The sequence below is a fragment of the Aotus nancymaae genome, unplaced genomic scaffold (assembly GCF_030222135.1).
Source record: "Aotus nancymaae isolate 86718 unplaced genomic scaffold, 86718_ANA_hifiasm-v0.15.2.pri h1tg000036l, whole genome shotgun sequence".
NCBI lineage: Eukaryota > Metazoa > Chordata > Mammalia > Primates > Aotidae > Aotus > Aotus nancymaae.
In genome coordinates this window covers 6,536,925-6,560,252 of record NW_026988450.1, presented here as the reverse complement: position 1 = coordinate 6,560,252, position 23,328 = coordinate 6,536,925, and the positions used below count along the sequence as shown (strand labels likewise).

The 23,328-nt window shown below is 39.2% G+C and overlaps 1 pseudogene; it reads left to right on the top strand.

Moving 5' to 3' along the window:
• The first annotated feature begins 1,321 nt into the window (after positions 1–1,321).
• Positions 1,322–1,860, top strand: LOC110568959 (signal peptidase complex catalytic subunit SEC11A-like; annotated as a pseudogene).
• Positions 1,861–23,328: the final 21,468 nt, after the last annotated feature.

The window sequence follows — 23,328 nt, the reverse complement described above, 5'->3', positions numbered from 1 at the left end:
ACAGAGTAAGACTCTGTTTCCAAAAAATAAAGAAAATAATCCATGGTGTACAGTTCACATCCGTCCAATAAAGCACTGATATAACACTTCACAAAATGCAAAAACCTCTGCGTCTAAGGATCTGTTCACGTCTCAGGCTCTGAGGTCAGTAATTCCCTTCCATTAACAACTTCCTGTTTTGCTCTATAGCATCCTTCATCACACTGGACTCTTCCCACTATTTTGGTTCCGCTTTTTTTTCCCTACCCACAAAATCATTGCACCTAAACAAGAAACTGATTTGTTTTTAGATCAGGTTTTCTTACAGAATCAGTGCCATAAGGGGATTAATTGTTTGTTTTCAATCTTTTTCTCCTCCCAGATCTATTTTTAAGACAAATTTTATTTTGGGATGTCCTGACTGGGATGATACTAAATTGAAAAGCCTGGTGCAAATTTTATTGACCTCCATTTCCTACTCTAAAGGATGTCCCCTACTAATCTGTCATCTACACGGCAGACAAAGGCCAGAGGTCAGGGAAGCCAAAACAGATGGTGTGTGTAAGAAGCCCAGGACCAGACTCTATGTTTTGTTGATTGGTTTTAAAATAGTCAACTAGAAGAAAAAGGAAAAAACACATGGGCATTTTTCCTCTTATTCCAAGCTGTGCCAAACTAAATGTTACTGGCCATGTGCATGGCAAACACAGTGCCTACAAAGAGATTCTTAATCAGTGTTTCTTGGGTATGACAGAATGAATGGATGGAATGATGGATGGATGATGGGGGTAGATGGGTGGATAAATAGATAAATGAATGAATATTATTGACAATTTTCTATTTAAACCATGCCCAGAACACAAAAAGACAAAAGTTATCACTTAGAAAACTGAATTACAGGCCGGTCATTCCACCTGCTGGTCGTCGCGCCCTCTCCCCCGCGGGCGTCCTGCTCGCTGGCCCCGCTGTGTCTCCAGACGTTGTGGACACCATGCGGCGGATGAACACCATGCGGCAGATGAACACCATGCGGCGGATGAACACCATGCCGCGGATGAACACCATGCCGCGGATGAACACCATGCGGCGGATGAACACCATGCCGCGGATGAACACCATGCCGCGGATGAACACCATGCCGCGGATGAACACCATGCCGCGGATGAACACCATGCGGCGGATGAACACCATCCGGCGGATGAACACCATCCGGCGGATGAACACCATGCGGCGGATGAACACCATGCCGCGGATGAACACCATGCGGCGGATGAACACCATGCGGCGGATGAACACCATCCGGCGGATGAACACCATCCGGCGGATGAACACCATCCGGCGGATGAACACCATCCGGCGGATGAACACCATCCGGCGGATGAACAAGCGGCAGCTCTATTATCAAGTCCTGAATTTCGGAATGATTGTCTTGTCGGCGCTAATGATCTGGAAGAGGTTAATGGTAATAACTAGTAGTTAAAGTCCAATTGTAGTGGTGCTCAGTGGCAGCATGGAACCTGCATTTCATAGAGAAAATCTTCTCTTTCTAACATATCAAGTTGAAGATCCAATATGAGTGGGGAAAATTGTTGTTTTTAGGATAGAAGGAAGAGAGATTCCTATAGTTCACCGAGACTTGAAGATTCATGAAATGCAAAATGGGCATATCAAGTTTTTGACCAAAGGAGATAATGATGTGCTTAATGACCGAGGCCTCTATAAACAAGGACAGCATTGGCTAGAGAAAAAAGAGGTCATGGGAAGAGCCAGGGGATTTGTTCCTTATACTGGAATTGTGACGATCCTCATGAATGACTATCCTAAATTTAGTATGCAGTGCTCTTTTTGCTGGATTTATTTGTGCTGGTCCACCGTGAATAAAAAGTCTGCCTTGCTGTTCCCGGGAAGATGCCACGCTTTTCGTTACTGGATGTTTGGAGTAGATATGGGTCTGTGATCAGTGGAATGGAGAACACACGTGTTGGCGCGTCTTGGAAGCACAGGTTTGCATTAGCTTATATTTCCACACTACGGTTTGTGTGGGTGGGTACATGTGCACCCCAGAGTGCACTTGAGGTGACTTTCAATCACAGGATTTCATAGTTGTCATTGTCACACTTTCACATTTTTGTACATCAGTGAATTGTTTATGTTAAAAGGTTGAGCCAAAAAAAAAAGAAAGAAAACTCTCTGAATTACAAAGTGAATGCTTCCCTACTTTTTAGAGATTAACAATGTGAAGTTTTGTCTATATCTTTCCCTATTTTGTCATATTTTAATATTTTTATTGTTTTATATTATTTATTTATCTATATATCATTAATTTTTCCCCAAATTATGATCACCATAGTGATCTACATCTCACTTTTTTCACTTATACATCAAGAATATTTGTTCCTGTCAGTGTATAGAGATCCACGTTCTTCTTCAATGACCCATGATATTCTGTTGTATAGCCACACTGTAAGTGATTTAGCCTGACTCTTATTGAAAATTAAATCATGTTCAGTTTTGTGACATTACAACACTACTGCAAAGTACTGCCTCGTACGTATATTACTACGTCACTGACCATCTGTATTTTTTTGAATTGTTAATATGCTTTGCTCTTTTCTGGATTGATTTCTTTGTCAATTTTTTTGTTGTTGTTTTGTGGTTTTTGAGACAGGGTCTGACTCTGTCACCCCGACTGGAGTGCAGTGGCATGATTACAGCTCCCTGCAATGTCAACCTTCCAGGCTCAAGTGATCCTCCCACTTCAGCCCCACTAAGTAGCTGGAATTACAGGCACACATCACCATGCCCGACTGATTTTTTTTATTTCTTGTAGAGATGAAGATCTCACTATGTTGCCCAGAAACTCCTGAGTTCAAGCAATCTTCCTGCCTCAGCCTCCCAAAGTGCTGGGATTACAGGTGTGAGCCACCACACACGGCCTATTTTTTATTTATAGAAACTCTGCACATTAGAAATTTCAACATTTGTCATTTGTATGTGTGGCAAATATCTTCTCTCAATCTGTCGCTTGCCTTTTAACTTTGTTTTTGGCATCTTTCACTGTTTAATGCTTTTAAACTTTTCTATTGTCAAATTAATTTTTCCTTTATTGCTTTTTCTTTTCTAAATAATCCTAAGGAATCTTCCTCAACCCCAAGTTTACAAAAATATATATCTATTCTTGTTAATTATACCTTTTATGATTGCAACTTTAATGCTGACTTAATATCCATGTATTTTACCACATTCCAACCCTTTTTAGAATTAAGTTACATGGATGTGACTCATTCTAGCCAATGAGATGTGAGCAGAGGTGACATAGGCAGTTCTATGTCACTTTTACCCCGATCATGAAGACCCCTGTGTGAACCTTCAGATCTCTCTTCCCCTTCAGCAGTACACCTTGAAACCAAATGGTTCACATTTTGTGGGCATAAAATGGAAGCAGCCTTGATCCCTGAGTCATCACATGGAAGGAAGCTTCCCTTGAAGAGTCTCCAGGCTCACTTCAGAATTCGCATAATCAAGAAACTTTCCTGGCTTGGTGTGGTGGCTCATGCTTGTAATCCCAACATTTTGGGAGGCCAAAGTGGGTGGATCACCAGAGGTCAAGAGTTCAAGACCGGCCTGGCCAACATGGGAAAACCCTGTCTCTACTAAAAATACAATAATTAGCTGGGCATTTTGACACCTGCCTGTAATCCCAGCTACACCACAGGCTGAGGCAGGAGAATTGCTTGAACCCAGGAGGTGGAGGTTGCAGTGAGCCAAGATCGTGCCACTGCACTCCAGCCTGGGTGATAGAGTGAGACTCAGTCTCAGAAAAAAAAAAAAAGAAAGAAACTTTCCTATGTTAAGCCACTGTGATCCTAAGATATTTTTGCTATTGTAGCATAGTTAACCCAACAATGTTTTTTCCCTACATTTAGATGTTCAGTTCATCTATAATTTATATTTACATTGTGCAATGTGAGAATAACTTTTTTTTCCAAAATACTGATATTCTCATAATATTAAACTGTTTTAACTTAGAACCGTTAGAATGAAGACCACTCCTTAAATGATTAGATGAGACACAAGATGGAAATAAATATTTGACTACTTACAGGTCCAGTGGGTACACAGCATGCCTGGAGGCCACACAATCACACACACACACACCACACACACACACACACACAGGTCAGAGAGTGTGCGGAGAAAGGGATCAATAGGCTAGTGCCTTTATTGGAGTCCAGGACATTATTCAAACAGATTTCCCAAGAGGAGTTATAGTTAGTGTATGCAAAGCAGCAGACACAAATTCCAGGTCACACTGTGACTGACAGGCAATCACGGCAGCACATCTGCACGGTCCATGCAGGATACGGGGGTCAGCAGGGCCAGTCAGGTAGGTTGTTTCCAGCTGTCCCATAGGGAGGGGCTTACCAGGAGGCAGTTATGTAAGGCAGATAGCTGCATCAACAACACTGAGCAACTGGGTGTGGGAGCGGGGTGAGCGTAGAACTGGAAACTGTGTCGAGAGACAAACTGATAAGAGAAAATTAAATATTCAAAATGGATGTTCAGGCAACATAAAATTATAAGATTCACTACATAAACCCATATATATCAATGTGTCTATTTCACATTCTCTCTTATGTACCACTGATCTATTTCTCTCTATATATACTATTAACCAACCATTTTAATCTAAGTAATTATGTATTATCTTAGGGAGCAAGTTTCTTCTTCTGACGCTTCTTTTCAAATGCTAACTTCATTGTTACAAATAAATTTTAAAACCAACTTGTCTATTTCCCAAAACAATTCACTGGGATCCTAATTGGATTTGCGTTATCTTTGCATATTGGCTTGGGAAGGAACAGCATCTGAACGCTATTTAGTCTTCCCGAGAGGAATTATTACTATGCCTCATTTATTTTAGATCTATTTTATGTCCTTTAATAAAAATATCTATAGTGCTCTAAGTTATTCTCAGATGTTTTACAAACTAATTTGACAATATCTTGAATGTGATTTTTCCCATTGTTCAATACTAGTGAAAAGGAAAGTAATACTTACTTCTGTATTCCATCTTATAAAAGCCATTTTTAAAAATTTTCTTAATAGTCTAACAGTGCCATTTTTTTTTTTTTTTGAGACAGAGTCTTGCTCTGTTGCCCAGGCTGGGGTGCAGTGGCATGGTCTCAGCTCACTCAACCTCTACCTCCCATCTTCAAGTGATTCTCCTGGCCCAGACTCCCAAGTACCTGGAACTACAGGCACTTGCTATCACACATGGCTAATTTTTGTATTTTTAGTAGAGACGGGGTTTTACCATGTTGTCCAGGCTGGTCTCAAACTTCTGGGTTCAAGTGACCCATTCACCTTGGCCTCCCAAAGTGCTGGGATTACAGATGTGAGCTACCCTGCCTGTCCCAATCTGTTGAATTTATTAGATTTTTAGGTATATTGTCATATCATCTATAACTGATAAGTGTGTTTCTTTTCTTCCAAGGTCGTTTTCCTGTTCCTAGTTTATTTAAAGCTTTTTTATAAAGTGATTTAGGGGCCAGATATGGTGGCTTGTGCCAGTAATCCCAGCACTTTGGGAGGCCAAGGCAGGCAGATCACTTGAGCCCAAGAGTTTGACACCAGTTTGGTCAACATGGCAAAAACCTGTCTCTACTAAAAATACAAAAATTAGCCAGGTGTGGTGGCACTTGCCTGTAATCCTAGCTACTCAAGAGGCTGAGGCAAGAGGATTGCTTGAATCAGTGAGGTGGAGGCTGCAGTGAGCCTAGATTGCACCACTGCACTCCAACCTGGATGACAGAGTTAGACTCTGTTCAAAAATAAAAATAAATAAATAAAATGGGACTTAGAATTCACTCCTAAATTTAATCATTTGTTTTTTGTGTCATCTATTTATATAATCATGATTTTCCCCTTAAAGTTTTAATATAATAAATTTAATAGATTGTCTGAGGGTAAACAATCTTATATTTCTTTCATAAACCCTATCTAATTGTGCTATGTTTAAATCTTAACTGGAATGATATAAACATTTAATTCTGAACAACTGGAAGTAACCTGTAAGTCAGAAATTGAGGAATGGTTCAATAAATTAATGGGAAAGCAACATTATGAAATATTTTATGACCACTAAGTATATGGTGTTCACTTGGCTTAATCTGTTCAGGCTGCTAACAGAACACCATAGATGGGATGGCTTATAAACAGCAGAAATTTATTTCTCATTTTCCTGGAGGCTGGCAAGTCCAAGATGAAGGCATCAGTAGGTTCAGTGTCTGGCGGGGCCTGCTTCATACACTGCTATCTTTTTGCCTTTTCTCTGTGTCCTGACAAAAAGGGGAAAGAGATTTCCTGGGCCTCTTTCATAAGGACTTCACCCTCATGATATAGTCCCCTTTCAAAGCCCTACCTCTAAATACCATCACATTAGGCATCAGATTTCAACATATGGATTCTGGAGGACACAAATACTAACGCTTCAATAGCAATTCTAATTCTGAGTTTCAATTTTAAATAGGATCTAAGTAGAAGCTTGGTTGTAGAATCTCGGGTAAAAGCTGGAGGTGACCAGATACCTAGGCTCAGCGTATGCTAAAGCTGTCTAAATGCGTTCTGCAGAAATCAGGATTGATCTTGGCTACAGGAGCAGGACTGAGACTCCTAAGGAGGTCATGAAGGCTGGGAATCCAGCAGGACTTGAGAACAAGGGGTGAGCTGCTTGCAAAGGAGTCCCGTTTAAAGCATCATTGAAGCGAGAGTACCAAGACAGTTACAAAACTCTCATGGCAGCTATGGCTGCCTGTGTGTAATTCCACATTTAGAAACTGTGAGGTCTATATGTCATACCATTTTATTGTTATCCATAAAATAGTTTATGATATTTACAACCAATAAAATTTTAAATGTTTTAAACACTTAATATCCAAATAGAATCACAAACATAAAAAAAAAAAAAAAAAAAAAACAGACCACATGTTGAAGACTGTTAATTTGGAGATTGCTCACCCTGAGTGTTAACCTTAAAACTCACAGGGGGAGTGACTGTTACGATCTCATAAGATCACTCAACTGAAACTTCTCTTCTATGTCAAGAAGCCACTCTGCTTGCTTGGAACTGTCTGCCTAGATTGTGTTTGAGAAGGATTCTGAGGTCAAGACCATGTGCACAGAGAAAGGGACGTGATAAATCAATGGTGGACAAGAGATAAGAGAATGGAGGCATTTGTGCCAAACTGAGACAATTTCCTCATCCTCACAGCAGCAGGCTCTGCAGGTTCCTCCCGGGTCAGGAATAGCAACATCTCCTCAATGCCTCATTCTCGCCAGTTTTTGAGATAGGAATCGCACTGGGTGGTCGCCGGAGGATGGAAAAACCCAAACAACAGCCAAAACAGGAACTAGGCAAATAAACCACAAGATAACAGAAAACCCAAAATAAGGGAGAAAGCGGCCGAAACCCCAGTCAGGGTGACGTGTTCATGACTCTTCCAGATAAACCCAAACAAGGGAGAAAGGGATGATAACCAGGCGGCTCCCTGCAATCCCCTCCTTTTCCAGAATACCTAATAACTATTCTGCTCATTAGTGAAACACCCATTGAATTAGAAACCCAAACTCCATCGTGCACAAGTCATTCTCATGAGCACACACACACTTCTTCCATAAGTGCGTGCTTTCACTTAGCGATGGAGGCGTCTTGCCCTGTTCTTCATTCTGACTCGTCCCTGAATTCTTTCTCACATCTGCTAGGGCTGGGGTCTCACTGGCATCGGGAGACCCTCCCGGGCTCTCCGACAACAGTTTTGTTGATACCATCTATCACACTGCACTGGAGATTACACATGTACTAAATCATCAGCCATTTGAAGGCAAAGAACATATTTTAATTATCTCTATTCCACCAGCTATTTCGGTAACTGGCATTTAATAAATATTTGTTGACCAAATTAATATCTTTGATGAGAAAAATAGATAAGATTCCTCAAAAATTCTCCTTGCCATTCTGAGTATCTGGCCCATTTCTGTTCCTAATTCCTCAAGAAACCCATCTACGTATTTCGATTTGGGTAACCACCAGCACAATAAAGAGACGAAATAAGTACCTCAGCGCAAAGATTTCCCCCACACTTCTCCTTTTACGCCCACATTCCACCTCGCTCCACCACCTCGAACTCCTGGCAACCCCGAGTCTGTTTTCCATGTCTATGGTTTTGTCATTTCCATAATGGTACGTAAATACAGTCACATAGTATGTGTATGATCTGTAGAAATTGGCTTTATTCACTCAGCATAATGTCCTTGAGATCTAGCCAAGCTGGTTCGTACATCAGTAGTCTATTCTAGTCATTCCTGAGTGGTTATTATGTGGTATGGATACACCAGTTTAACAATTTACCTTGTGTTTGTTTGTTTAGAGATTAGGTCTCCCCCAGGCTGGTCTTGAACTGCTGAGCTCAAGCTACCCTCTGGCCTTAGCTTCCCACAGTGCTGGGATTATAGAAATGAGCCATCACACCCGGTCCCATTTACCTAACGAGGGATATTTTGGTGGATCCTAGTTTTTGGCTATTACCAGCAAAGCCACCATCAATAATTGCATACAGGTTTTTGTGTGAAGACACATTTTCATTTCTCTGGGATAAATACCCAGGCGAGGAATTGCTGGGTCATGAGGTACTGTATGTCCAGTTAAAAAAAAAAATACTACCAATACTACCATGCTATTTTCCAGTAATTAGTACCATTTTGCACTCCCCCCAGCCATGTGTGAGAGAGGCAGTTTTTATACACCTTTGCTAGGATTTGATAATTTCACTATTTTTTTAAATTTTAGGCATTCTAATAGATGTGCAGTAATATCTCATCCTTGATAGCTGGTGATGCTGAACACCATGTGCTTATTTGCCGTCTCTAGATATCTTTGATGAAGTGTCTCATGATCTTTGGCCCATTTTCCAATTAGACTGTTTTTTGCTGTTGAGTTTTGAAGCTTACTTATAAATTCTTGATACGAATCCTTTATCTTACATGTAGTGTGAAATATTTTCTCCCAGCCAGTAGATTGTTCTTCATCCTCTTAATAGGGTCTTTTGCAGAGCTAAGGTTTTTAACTTTAATCAGGTCAATTTACTGATTTTTCTTTTATGAATTATACTTTTGGTATCATATCCAAAACTCTTTACAAGCACTAAATCCCTATCTCAAATCAAATCTCAAATGCGTGTATCTCTGTGGTGATATTTCTGGGTACTTTATTCTGTTCTATTGATCATTCTGTCTGTCCTTCTGCTAACACCACACACAGTCTTGTTGTCAAATCTATGTTTGCACAGGTATTCATACTCTTGATTTGTTAACTCTGTTGACGTCTGCAGGGTTGATAGTGCTGTCTCCTGCTTTATTCCTCATACTAGTAAGTTGTGTCTTCTCTTTGCCATAACAGACTTTTCCTAGTATTATTGATCTTTGCAAAGGAACAACTTTTTTTCCATTGACTTTCTCCATTAATTTTCTGCTTCCAATTTCAATTGTATTGATCTTTGCTTTAATCTTTATTGGTTCATGGCTTCTCCTTACTTTGGGTTTGCACTCTTCTTTTTCTAGGTTTTTGAAACGAGAGCTTATATTATTGATTTGAGGTTTTTCTTGTTTTCTAATGTAAGTGTTTAGTGCTATAAATTTATTTCCTAGTATTGCTTTGTGGCCCACAGATTTTTATATGTTGCATTTTCATTTTAATTCAGTTTAATATATTTGTTAAATTTCCCATGAAACTTTCTCTTTGACCTACGAATTATTTACAAGTGTTTTGTTCGGTTTCCAAGTGTTAGGAGATTTTTCCTATTGTATTTCCAATGCTGATTTCTAGTTTAAACCTTTATAAGTCAGAGAATATACTCTGAATAATTTCCATTTTTAAAAATTTATTGAAGCTTATTTTATCCCCAGGGTATGCTTTATACTGGTAAATGTCCCATAGGCACTTGTAAAACGATGGGTATTTTGCTCTTAATGTGTGGAATAATCTGTAAAAGTTCATTAAATTCTGTTGAATGATAATGTTACTGAGTTCTTCTGTATGCTTGCTGATTTTCTATCAAGTGTTCTATCAATTATTTGCTCCCTTTGGATTAATATTTACATAGTATATATTAATATTTTTCCACTTATATGAGTCAGAGTTCTCCAGAGAAACGTAACTAATTGGAGGTATATCTATATATCAGGAGCTAGGTCTATTTAGATGTAGCTATAGATGATATAGATATAGAAAGATTTGCAATCATGGAGGCTGAGAAGTTCCACCTTGTCCCGAAAAGATTTTCAGCTGGCAAGCTGAAGACTCAGGAGACCTGATATATACTTCCAGTCCAAATCTACAGAGCTGAAAACCAGGAGAGCTAAGGGTGTAAGCTCCAGTCTGAATGCCAGTAGGGTTGAGACCCAATGTTTCCTGAAGATAAAGGCCAGAAGGACCAATGTCCCAGCTGAGTCAGGGAGGAGGAGTTCCCTCTTATTCAGACTTTTTGTTCTATTAGCGTCTTTGAATGATTGGGTAAGGCCCACCCACATTAGTACAGGTAGAGTAAATCTGTTTTACTCAGTCTACTGATTCAAAGGTGAATCTCAACCAGAAGCACCCTCACAGACACACCCAGAATACTGAATGGCCAAATATCCAGACACCATGTGACCCAGTCAAGCTGACTCGTAAAATGAAATATCATACCATCCTTTTACGTCCAACCTCCTTTTATCATTATATTTGAAGTGAGTTTCTTGTGGACAGTTTCTTGTAAATGTTGATATGTTAGGGTTGAAATACGCCATTTTATTTTCTGTTTCCTGTTTATTTTTCAATTCACATCTTCTTCTTGCTATCCTGTGTATTATTTGAAGGTTTTTAAGAATTCCAGCTTGATTTCTCTGTGTGTTTGGGGCGTATTGCTTTGTACAGATTTTTAAGTGGTTACTCTAGGTATTTCATTATATAGATACAACACGATAGGTGTTGACAAGTTAGCAGTTCAGATGAACTGTAGAAACTTCATATCCTGTTACATTTTTTACTCTCTTCCATTTATAATATAATTTTCAACCCAGAAATTTCATTACCGGTTATATAGCCAAAGGATTATAAATCATTCTACTATAAAGACACACGCACATGTATGTTTACTGCGGCACTGTCCACAACAGCAAAGACTTGAAACCAACCCAAATGCCCATCAGTGATAGACTGGATAAAGGAAATGTGGCACATATACACCATGGAATACTATGCAGCCATAAAAAAGGATGAGTTCATGTCCTTTGCTGGGACATGGATGAAGCTGGAAACCATCATTCACAGCAAACTAACACAAGAATAGAAAACCAAACACCACCTGTTCTTATTCATAAGTGGGAGCTGAACAATGAGAACACCTGGACACAGGGAGGGAAACATCACACACGGGCCTGTCGGGGAGTGGGAGACTAGGGGAGAGAGAGCATTAGGAGAAATACCTAATGTGATGTAGGGCTGATGGGTGCAGCAAACCACCATGGCACGTAGTATACCTCTGTAACAAACCTGCACATTGTGCACATGTACCCCAGAACTTAAAGTATAAAAAAAAATTCTTAAATATTTCCTGTGCGTACACTGAGAACCACTTAGATGGTGCTATACTTTTTGCTTTAACTGTCAAACGTAATTTAGAAAAGTCAAGAGAAGGAAAACCTCGTGTGTGCCTCTATTTCCTTACCATGTTCTTTCTTTATACCTAACGTTTCAAGATTCTTTTTTTAAAATATAATTCCTTTTCTATTTCAAGAATCTCTTTAACCATTTCTTTAAGGCACCTCTGCTGGTAACACACCTCTCTTAGTTTTTCTTTATCTGATTATCTTAGTTTCCTGTTATTACTATAAGAAATTACCATAAACTAAGTGGCTTAAAACAAGACAAATATATTATCTTACCATTATATAGGTCAGAAGTCCGAAACTAGTCTCACTGGACTAAAGTTAAAGTGTCAGCAGTTCTCGTTCCTTCTGGTGGTTCTAGGGAGAATCTGTTTCTTCCCTTTTCTACGTTCTTTGTCTTACAGCCCCTTCTTCTTCAAAGCCAACAGGTAGCGTCTTCAAATGTGTCACAAACTCTCTCTCTCTTCTCCACCTCTCCTCTGTTTCTATCATCGTTTTCTTTTCTCTGACATTGACCTTCCTTCCTTCCTCTTACAATGACCCTGTGATTACATTGCACCCACCCAGATAGTCCAGAATAACTTCTCCACCTCAAGATCTTGAACTGAATTACATCTGAAAAGTCTTTTTGCCATGGAAGGTGACATGTTCTCACACTCTATAGATTAGGGCATGAGCATTTGGAGGGGAGTAACTATTCAGCCTGCCTCACTGAGAAGGTCTTGATTTTCCCTTCATTCCGGGAAGATATTTTCTCTGAGTATAGGATTCTGGGTTAACTGTTCTTTTCTTTAGGCACTTTAAAAATGTGCCACTTTCTCTTCAGCCTCCACTATCATCACTTGAATTATTACAAATAATCTCTCGCTTGCTGCTTTCAAGGTTTTTTCTTGGTCTTCGGTTTTTAGAAGTTTGGTTATGAAGTGTCTTGACACAGAAACATTTGAGTTTATCCTGTTTGTAGTCTGCTCAGCTCCTTGAATCTACAGGTTTACGTCTCTTGCCAAATTTGGGAGATTTTTAGCTTCTGTGATATGTTGATGGAATAGAGCAGATGTTATCTAAACATCATCTTGTTAGAATGGTGTCTTAGTCCATTTGTCCTGTTATAACAAAATACCACAGGCCAGGTAATTTATAAACAATAGATATTTATTTCTTTTGGTTATGAAGGCTGGGAAGTCCAAGGTCAAGGCACTGGTATTTAGGGTCTGGTAAGGGCTGCTCTGCTTCCAAGATGACATATTGTTGCTGCATTCTCTGGAGGAGAGAAATCCTGTGTCCTCACATGGTGGAAGGGACAGAAAGGGCAAGAGACCACTTCTTTCAACCTACAGCCCTTTGCTAAGGGTGCTAATCCCATTCATGAGGGAAGAGCCTTCATGACTTAGTCACCTCCCAAAGACCATACCTCTTAATTTTGCTGCACTGGAAATTAAGTTTCAATATAAGTAGGGGACACCATCATTTAAACCATAGCAAGTGCACTTTTCTTGGTCATTTGGCTAGAGAAAACAGATTTCCCTTTAGGCCATTTTAGTCTAAATCCGTTAGCATTTCCACGTTACCAGTTTCTCAAATACCCAATCTAGAATATCTGAGGCAACACAAAAGCCCAGGTCCCAAGGTCCCTAGCCAGTCCTTTCTGTTTCTCAGCTTTTAAAGTCTTCTGATATTTACTTTTTATATATGCCCACAGTTTTTAGCTGTAGTTAGCAAGAAAAATAGAGAAAAGTATACCTATTGCGTCTTCCTGGAGGCAGGAGCCAAGACAGCTTGTTTTTTACAATTTGTTGTTGTTGTTGTTTTGAGACGAAGCCTCACTCTGTCACCCAGGCTGGAGTGCAATGTCATGATCTCAGCTCTCTGCAACCTCCTACTCCTGAGTCCAAGCGATTCTTCTGCCTCAGCCTCCCTAGTAGTTGGGATTACAGGCACGTGCCACCACTCCTGGCTAATTTTTGTATTTTTAGTAGAGATGAGGTTTCGCCATGTTGATCAGGCTGGTCTCCAACTTTTGACCTCGTGATCCACCCACCTCGGCCTCCCAAAGTGCAGGGATTACAGGGGTGAGCCACTGCACCCGGCCGTGTTTTACACTTTTTAAACGACTTTACTCTTACACTTTATTCTCTTAATTACCTCATGTAAAATTTTATTTCTCAATAAGTATAAACACAATTAGTTTATATCTTCAACAGCATATCATCTTTTGCGTGTTTCTTCTCTTTTCACGCATTTTACCGTCAATAAGAAATGCTTGAAAATGTATAAAAGTATATGTAACTTGGGTACCCACTGTGGCTTTTTTAAAATAGTAAAAGAGAAAATTATTTTAAATGACTATCTACACAGGATATGCATTTTACTTTCAAACAAGGAGATACTATGCAGCCACTTAAAAAATGAGTTGTAAATTAACGTGAAAAAGTCTAGGCTATATTGCTGTAAAGTAAGAACAATTAAATTGCATATCTTTTTTTAAATTGTTATTTTCTGCTTTGAATTTTAAGTGATGCTGAGCCAAATAGATAAGAAATGTTTCAGTTTTCAATAGCTATGGTCCGGAAGCTATTTCATATGACTTATCTCATCTGATGTTTACAATGTGTGTACTCAGGGCAGGTATTACTCCCAATTAACTTCTGCCCAACATGGTTTCTAGATACGACTCAATTTTCTATAAATTTCTTGAGTTCCAGATGCAAAAGTGCAATCATGTTTTTCTCTTTAGTACCATCTCTCCAAAAACATCTGAAAAGGTAAGATAAATAAATGTGACATTGTAGAGAGAACCAAAACTTGCAAAGCTCTACTCCCAAATTCCTCAGAATTCAGTTTCAACAAACAAGTGTTTCTCCTTCTCCATCTACTCTACATACATATCAGAAAAACAGGCTTAAAGGTTTTAATTACAAAGAGGTCTATGACATATGACTTCTCTGCTTCAAAGGACTCTAATAATAGCGCATGCATAGGAATATAGCACTCTGAGCAGAGTAAACAAACACTTCTCTCTCCTGAGAGAGATCAGATGAACCTGCTGATGTCAGATCTCTCCCAGAATTCCATTGTTGTCTCTCCAAACAGCCTTTAAGGAAAACCACCAAATCTGGGATGGGGAGCTTTTCTCAAACGTGTTTCCTTTCAAAACATAGGGAAACAGGATTTTTGGCCACAGGAGGTCAAGGTCAGCAATCTAACAGAATTGGTCCTTTTGAACTTCCTTTCTAAAAAACACATTATGTTATCTGATGAAGGCTGTTACATTGAAAATCCCATTGATATGATCAATTTTGTTCATCATCCAGTGATCTCAGGAAGCACACCAATAAAATCCAGAAATCAGTCTGGTACCAAAATGCATATTGTCAAGCTAATATGAGCAGTGTAAATTCTGTAAGGACTGGAAGTGTGATATCATTTTTTATGCATTGTACAAAGAACTGTATAGTGCTTGCACATTAGCAAATAATCAATAATTATTTCTTTAATGAGTAGTTACATTTTAACAGTAAAAGACAATGAACTTTATGAAAAAACACAAACTCAAGATTGCAAAGATATGCACATATGACCCTCAAACTGAGCTCTTCAGAGACTGTATTGCTTTCAGAGACCTGAATTTACACGGAGTTATTTGCAAATATGGGCACTTACCAAATAAAATAAAGTGTGTTTTTAATTAGTATTGCTTTAGTACCACTGTCTTAGATTTGTACAGTATTTTTTCAAACACTTAAAAAGTTTCCAGTAAATTTTGACATTTCAGTGTCAGAAATTTCTGTGAGGAAATAGAGATTTATCTAAAGGCACTAAATAACTAAACAACAAAGTTTGACTATTCTCTAAGCTTTGCTCCTATAGATGGGCTGGCTTTCTTTGTTGCAAAGGAAGGCAGCTCCTGATGCTTCCCTCTCAGTAAGAAAGGATTAGTTTAGCACTATACACACAGGTCCACCCCCTAATCACTTTCAGTAATCATCTGATCTGCTTTCTCCTGATACTCACAAGTCGCTGAGCCTTGGTTTTGTTTCTAAGTTAGAAATACCAGACAAGAAGGAAACACACCAAGAAGAGGAGGTAGATATTTTGTCACGCCATCAGCTTTTCCTTCCATCTGATGGCCATGCCTTCAGTGGACACTGCCCACTTCCTGCCCAGAAGGAGAATGTTCAAGGAAAATGTCTGAGGCCCATTTCCTCTTGCTTTCAACTGAATCATGAGAACCCATAAAGATTTCTCACTCTTCACCAGAAAATGAGAATTCCTGGATATTGTTGCAGTTCTAAATTAGGAAATAAGAATCATTAAATGACAGAGTCGTTTGCTTACATAACGTCCCACCACATCGTTATTCATCACTTGGCCTAAAACCTAAGTTGGTATATTTCCGCTTAATATAAGAAAGCCCCTGTTTTCTCTGTTTAAAGGCTCATTTCACTAAGAATCTATCTGGGAGATGTCCATTTGTTTTTTTGTTTATCTTTTTTTAAAAAAAGAGTGCAACATCTCTCACCAACAAACCTCTGGAAACTGCAATGATAGGAAGTAATAAATGACTAGTAAATAAATTTTCTTTTTAAAGCCTGAAACACCCAGAAGACCCAATGCTGAACCATACTTTGTCTTATGGTATGTTAATTACAAACTAGTTAAAATTGTTTTTGAGAAAGGAAGAAAATGTCTAGTCAGTGATCGTACCAAGTGGACACAAATGCTAAAAGCGGTTAGCATCATGGCGGTAAAACAGACCTGGTCATGGACACCAAGTAGCCAATGCAGCGGTCATATGCACTACCCTACAATATTGGAGGCAAACATCCCTGGCCCAATATACAAGGCTGTCCCTGAGCCAAGCACTGCGGGCAGCTTCACAGGAAGGACTGCTCTCTTTAAGGGCTCTCACTTCCTCTTTTGCTCCAGATCCTCAGTTCCCACAAACAACAGCAAAAGTTTGAATCTCAAGGAAATGTACACGCACCTTAAGTGGATCGCTACTCTGAATAGTGTGTAACCATTGTTGGCTGCCATAAATATAATACAAATCTACACCTTCCAGAACAGTATCTGGCACAGAGTAACAACTCGATTAAAGCACATCCAACTGAATAAACGGACTTCTATTGGACTGTATTCTATTAGCTTTTTGTTAGAATTTCTGATAATCCTTTGAAAAGTTGTCTTGACATTTTGCTTTAAGAAACACCTGTATTCTCTTAAAGTAGAAGTTATTTTTTACTTCCAAAGAAAAGCAATGGCTTGAATTCTGGAACTGTACAACTTTAAAAGTTTCATGTTGTCCGGTAATTCCTAAAATAATGTCAGAAACCACTGCCTAGCCAACTGGGAATCATCCTGGGGTGTTGTTAAAAATGTAGATTCTTTCCCTGCCACCTGGAGAGGCTAAGTGCAGGTATTCTGACCAACAGCTCAGACACCCAAAAGCGGATGCCTTCATCACACCTGTAATCCCAGCAGTTTGGGAGGCCGAGGTGGGTGGATCACTAGAGGTCCGGAGTTCGAGACCAGCTTGACCGACAATGAGAAACCCCATCTCTACTAAAAATACAAAAAAATTAGCCGGGTATGGTGGTGCACACCTGTAATCTCAGCTACTTGGGAGGCTGAGGCAGGAGAAATGCTTGAACCCAGGAGGTGGAAGTTGCAGTGAGCCAAGATCGCACCATTGCACTCCAGCCTGGGCAACAGGAGTGAAATTCCATCAGGAAGGAAGGAAAAGAAAGGAAGGAAGGAAGGAAGGGAGGGAGGGAGGCAGGAAGGGAAGAAAAGGAAGGAAGGGAGGGAGGAAAAGGAAGGAAGGAAGGAAAGAAGGAAAAGGAAGGAAGGAAAAGGAAGGAAGGGAGGGAGGGAGGCAGGGAGGGAGGAAAAGGAAGGAAGGAAGGAAAGAAGGAAAAGGAAGGAGGGAAGGAAAGAAGGAAGGGGATGCCTTTAGTATGACTCCAGCCTCAGTCTTCTGCTACTGCCCTGCATGACAGACCCAGAGCAGACCCTGCCTTGCTGGGCCCCATCAACCCCTAGAACTGTGAAAGGTTATAATGGTAATAATAATGAATGATTATTTTATGCCACTTATATGCAGGCACACACACACACACGTATATGTATATTCCAGGTTTTATTCAGCAGCTCGAGACCTGGGGTAGAGACAGTGTGTGGGGTGTGACTCAGGCATCTGTATTTTTCGCAACCTTTTTGGGTACTTTAAATGAGCAGCCACATCTGGAATCAGTTAATAATCTCTTAATCCCTTGTTTTTAAAATGAGATTGGATGCTTTTTCCTTTTATGGCACAGCCAGTCAATGGTAGAGCATGGTTAAATCCCAGCAGACATGACTCCCAGCCTGGCTCCTGGTACCCAGAAGCATCACATCTGAGAGCCGGAATGAAGCTCAGAACTGTTGCTCCTCCATGCTCACCCTCTTACCCCATCCGCCCTGCCTCTGTCAGGGCTCAGGCATGCGGGGCTCAGACTTGGTGGACCACTGCTCAAGTGTGAGTTGAGGATTCAGAAGCAAAAAAGCAGGTGACTTGGACAATGAGCCTATTTTGGAAATCTTCTGCAAAGCTCACTCATCTTCAATAAAATTTGGCAAGCAGCAGCTTTCAGAATATTTTTTTTACTCTAATTGTCTCCTATAACCAAACAACCCATTTAAAGAAATACCCACAGTCAGCTAACTGAATATGAGGATGTTCACCTAGAAGAGGCCTAGCTCCTGCCAAGAACAGGCAGGGAGGGCCCATCGTTCCACCTGCTTCCTTCCCCCTGGACAGCAGAGGCAGGGCTGCTGAGCTTCTGGCCATCAACAGCAGAACTTTCTATTCAAAGTGCTGATTGTGGAAAGAAAGCAGTTACTGTGTCCATTTCTAGTAATCGCAAACTACATAAAAGGGAAATAGCAATTCCACTTGAAGGCAACAGAGTGCTAAAACAGTGAAGCATTTCCAAGACAGAAACTTACAAAGTTTGGAGGACCAGGGATCAAGTCCTGCACTGGGACATTTCTGCCCTAGGAAAAGTTGCCAGTTTCAGAAAGAGAGACTGAGAAGCTGATGGCTGAGCCGCAGTTTTGAAGGGCTCCTGGGTCTAGAGGGAAAAGTTTTAGAATCCAGGCCCTGTCAGGCCCAGGTGAATACCCCTCACTCCTACTGGGTTTGAATTTAAAGGAGTCACCTCTGGAATGAGGGTGAACTGGAAAACCTACAAACACCGAAGGAACTTAGGTTCAGATCATCTCAATGCCTGAAGTGAGCCCAGCCTGGGAACACAGTGAGAACCCTGTCTCAAAAAAAAAAAAAAAAAAAGAGTAACAAAAACTACTAAAAACATTCTCTAGATTGGAGACTTTATAATCACTAAGCTAATTATTTGAAAATAAGAAACAAGATACAAAATGTTATCAGAGAATTAGAAACTATTTTTAAAGTATCAAGCAAAAATTCTAGGACTTAAAAATGCAGTAACTGAAATTAAGAACTCATTATATGGATTAACAGTAGGTTGAAGCAGGCTGAAAATTAAAATAACAATTTCATACAATCCTTTCGAGATAATAGAGAAAGAAGCCAGCAACCTTGTTTTTAGGAAGCTGACAAACTTGATTCTAAATTTGACAAAAACATTTAAAAAAGGAACGTGCAGACCAATCTACTCCTGAACACAGATGAAAAAGCCTCAGCAAGGTATTAGCAAACAGAATCTATCAATACACACATCACAAACCAATTAGTTTTTTTAAACTTTATCAATTTTGGTTTAATTTAACATTATTTTTACAGCATTCTCAGGCTATATTAGAACAGTATTGTAAAAAGCAACAACAACAAAAACCCTTACTCTGAATTCTTTGCTAGGAGTCTTACCCCTTACAGCAAGGGCTAGTACATAGCTCTGACACTTCAGGACAGCATGACATTAAAATACAGCAACCTTTCTCTCAACTTTCAATGCTATCCCTCTTATTTTAATATCTTACCAGGTTTGTAACAAATAAAGATATGTATTAGTTTTGTACTTCCTGATGGAGAGCTTTTAAGATTTTTTTTTAAATGCATGTTACTTTTTGTTCTTCTTTTTTTTTTTTGAGACAGAGTCTCACTCTTGTTGCCCAGGCTGGAATGCAATGGCACAATCTCAGCTCACTGCAACCTCCACCTCCTGGGTTCAAGTGATTCTCTGCCTCAGCCTCCCAAGTAACTGGGATTACAAGTGCCCACTACCACGCCCGGCTAATTTTTGCATTTTTAGCAGAGACAGGGTTTTACTATGTTGGCCAGACTGGTCCTGAACTTCTGTAAGCCTCCCAAAGTGCTGGGATTACATTTTTTTTCTTTTATTTCAACTATGTATGTGCTTTTCTTTTTTATTTTATTTCATTTTACTTTAAGTTCTGGGATACATGTACAGAATGTGTAGGTTTGTTACATGGGTATATGTGTGCCATGGTGGTTTGCTGCACCTATTAAATTGTCCTCCAAGATCCCTCCTCTCACCCCCCACCCCTCAAGAGTCCCAGTGTGTGATGTTCCCCTCCCTGTGTCCACGTGTTCTCATTGTTTAACTCCCACTTATAAGTGAGAACGTGTAGTGTTTGGTTTTCTGTTCCTGTGTTAGTTTGCTAAGGATGATGGTTTCCAGCATCATATCTGTCCCTGCAAAGACATGACTCATTCTTTCTTATGGCTGCATAGTATTCCGTGGTGTAGATGTGCCACATTTTCTTCCTCCAGGCTATCACTGATGGGCATTTAAGTTGGTTCCACGACTTTGCTATTGTAGTGCTGCAACAAACATACATGTGCATGTGTCTTTATAGTAGAACGATTTACATTCCTGTGGGTATATACCCAGTAATGGGATTGCTGGGTCAAATGGTATTTCTGGTTCTAGATCCTTGAGAAATCACCATCCTGTCTTCCACAATGGTTGAACTAATTGACATTCCCACTAATAGTGTAAAAGCGTTCCTATTTCCCCACAACCTCACCAGCATATATTGTTTCTTGACTTTTTAATAATCACCATTCTGACTGATATGAGATGGTATCTCATTGTGGACAAACCAATTAGTTTTATTCCAAGAATGCGAAGTTAATTTACCATCTGAAAATCAATCAATATAATTCACTACATTTACAGGTAAAAAGGTGAAAAAAATGCACAATCATCTCAAAGGGTTCAGAAAAATATTTTGATAAATTTTAATATCAATCTGATCAACAAATTACATAATTTAAAATTTAAAATAACATTTACAAATTTACATTTATAATTATTTAAAATCTTAAACAATTTTAAAATTAAAACTATAAATAGGATGAAACTAACTTAATATGAGAAAGGTATTTATATCAACAACAATTCTACAGAAAGCACCAGGCTTCTAGGTCAAATGCTGAAGGCTTTCCCTTTGAGATTGGGAACAAGACACTGTTATCAACAATGTGAAAGAAGTAAAAGGCGTGAGGATTAGAGAGGAAGACCTCAAACTATCATTACTCACAGATGACATGATTGCAGAACAAAAAAATCCAAAAGATAATTCAAACAATAAAAAGACAAGCTGCACGCACAAAGCACTGGATGTCTGCTAAGATAACTTAAATTTCTTGTGTCTATGCAAATTTATATACACATATATACATACACATTCTTGTTGCCCAAGGCTGGAGTACGATGGTACCATCTCATCTCACTGCAACCTCCGCCTCTCAGGTTCGAACGACTTTCCTGCCTCAGCGTCCCAAGTAGCTGGAATTAGAGGCGCCTGCTGTCACACCCATCTAATTTTTGTATTTTTAGTAGAGACACAGTTTCACCATGTTGGCCAGGCTAGTCTTGAACTCCTGACCTCAAGTGATCCTCCTGCCTTGGTCTCCCAAAGTGCTGGGATTACAGGCGTAAGCTACCATGCCCAGTCTAAACTTCTAGATATGAAAACTATGTCTGAGGTGAAAAATAGACTGGAGGAAGTGAAAGGCAGATTGGACATTGTAGAAGAAGGCGAGATTAGTGAAATTAAAATTGTTGTAATGAAAATTATCCAAAATAAAGCACACAGAAAATAAAATTCCAAAAAATGAAAAAGCATAAGTAATCTGTGGGACAATTTCAGTGGCCTAATATATGAGTAACTGGAGTCCCTGAAGAAGAAAGACTGAAAAATATATTCGAAGAAATAATGGCTGAAACATTTCCAAACTTAGTGAAACTATAAACCTACAGAGCTAAGAAGCTCAATGAACACCAAGCAAAAGACACATGAAAAAACGACACCAAACTGCAGCATAAATTACTTAAAAAAAAAGATAAAGAGAAAAATCTGACAGTCAGCCAGAAAATATACTCATATTACTTCCAGAGAAACAAAGATAAAAATGACATCAGATTTTTTGTCAAAGATTGCAGGCAAGCAAGAGACATTAGAGCAGCATCATTAAAGTACTGGAGGGTAGGTGACTGTCACTCAGTACTCAGTACCCAGCAAAACATATTTTTTATAAATGAAGGTGAAGTCATTTTCAGACATCCAAAAGCCAAAATAATTTACCACCACCAGAAGAAATCTCTGCATTACAAGAAGTGCCAAATAACATCCTCAAGCAGAAGAAAAATGACGTTAGATGGAAATCTGGATCTACACAACGGAATGAAGACCACCAAAAATATATCTACATGGGTAAAAATATAAGAATTGTTTCTCTTATTACTTAAATCTCCTTAAAAGATATGTGCTCGTTTAAACAGAAATAACAATGCATTACTGGGTTTATAACGTATACAAGAAAAGTGCATGACAATAGCACAAAGCTAAGTGCAGAAAATGAAACTGTACTATACATGAAGTGGTATTTCACTTGAAGGTAGTTTGTGATAATTAAAGATGTATACCATAAACAATAAAGCAGCCATTACGTAATAGAACAATGAGTTATAACTAAGAACCCCCAAAGAGAAAAAACTGAATCATAGAAACAAATTAACTAAAATAAAAAAAGGAAAAAAAGGAGAAAGAAAAGGAATAATAAATAAAGCAAAATGAAAACAAATAAAAAGATGTTACACCCATACCTAACCTTACCATAATCACATTAAATGTAAATCATCTAAACACACTAATTAAAATGCAGAGGTTGTCAAATTGAATATGAAAGCAAGACCCAACGATATGCTGCCTATAGAAAACACACTTTAAGTATAAAGTCACAAACATGGCAAAAAAATGAAAAGATGGAAATACAGATATCATGCTAACAATAATAAAAATAAATCTGAAAAAGCTTATATGAATATCAGAAAAAGTAGATTTCAGAGGAAAAAATATCATGAGGGCTAAAGAATGTCATTTCATAATAAGAATTTATTCATCAAAGGTACATAAAAATTCTAAATGTGGCTGTGCGCGGTGGCTCACGCCTGTTATCCCAGCACTTTGGGAGGCCGAGCTGGGTGGATCACGAGGCCAGAAGATCAAGACCAGCCTGGCTAACATGGTGAAACCCTGTCTCTACTAAAAATACAGAAAATTAGCTGGGTGTGGTGGGTGTCATGCGCCTGTAGTCCCAGCTATTCAGGAGGCTGAGGCAGGAGAACCACTTGAACCCGGGAGGCAGAGATT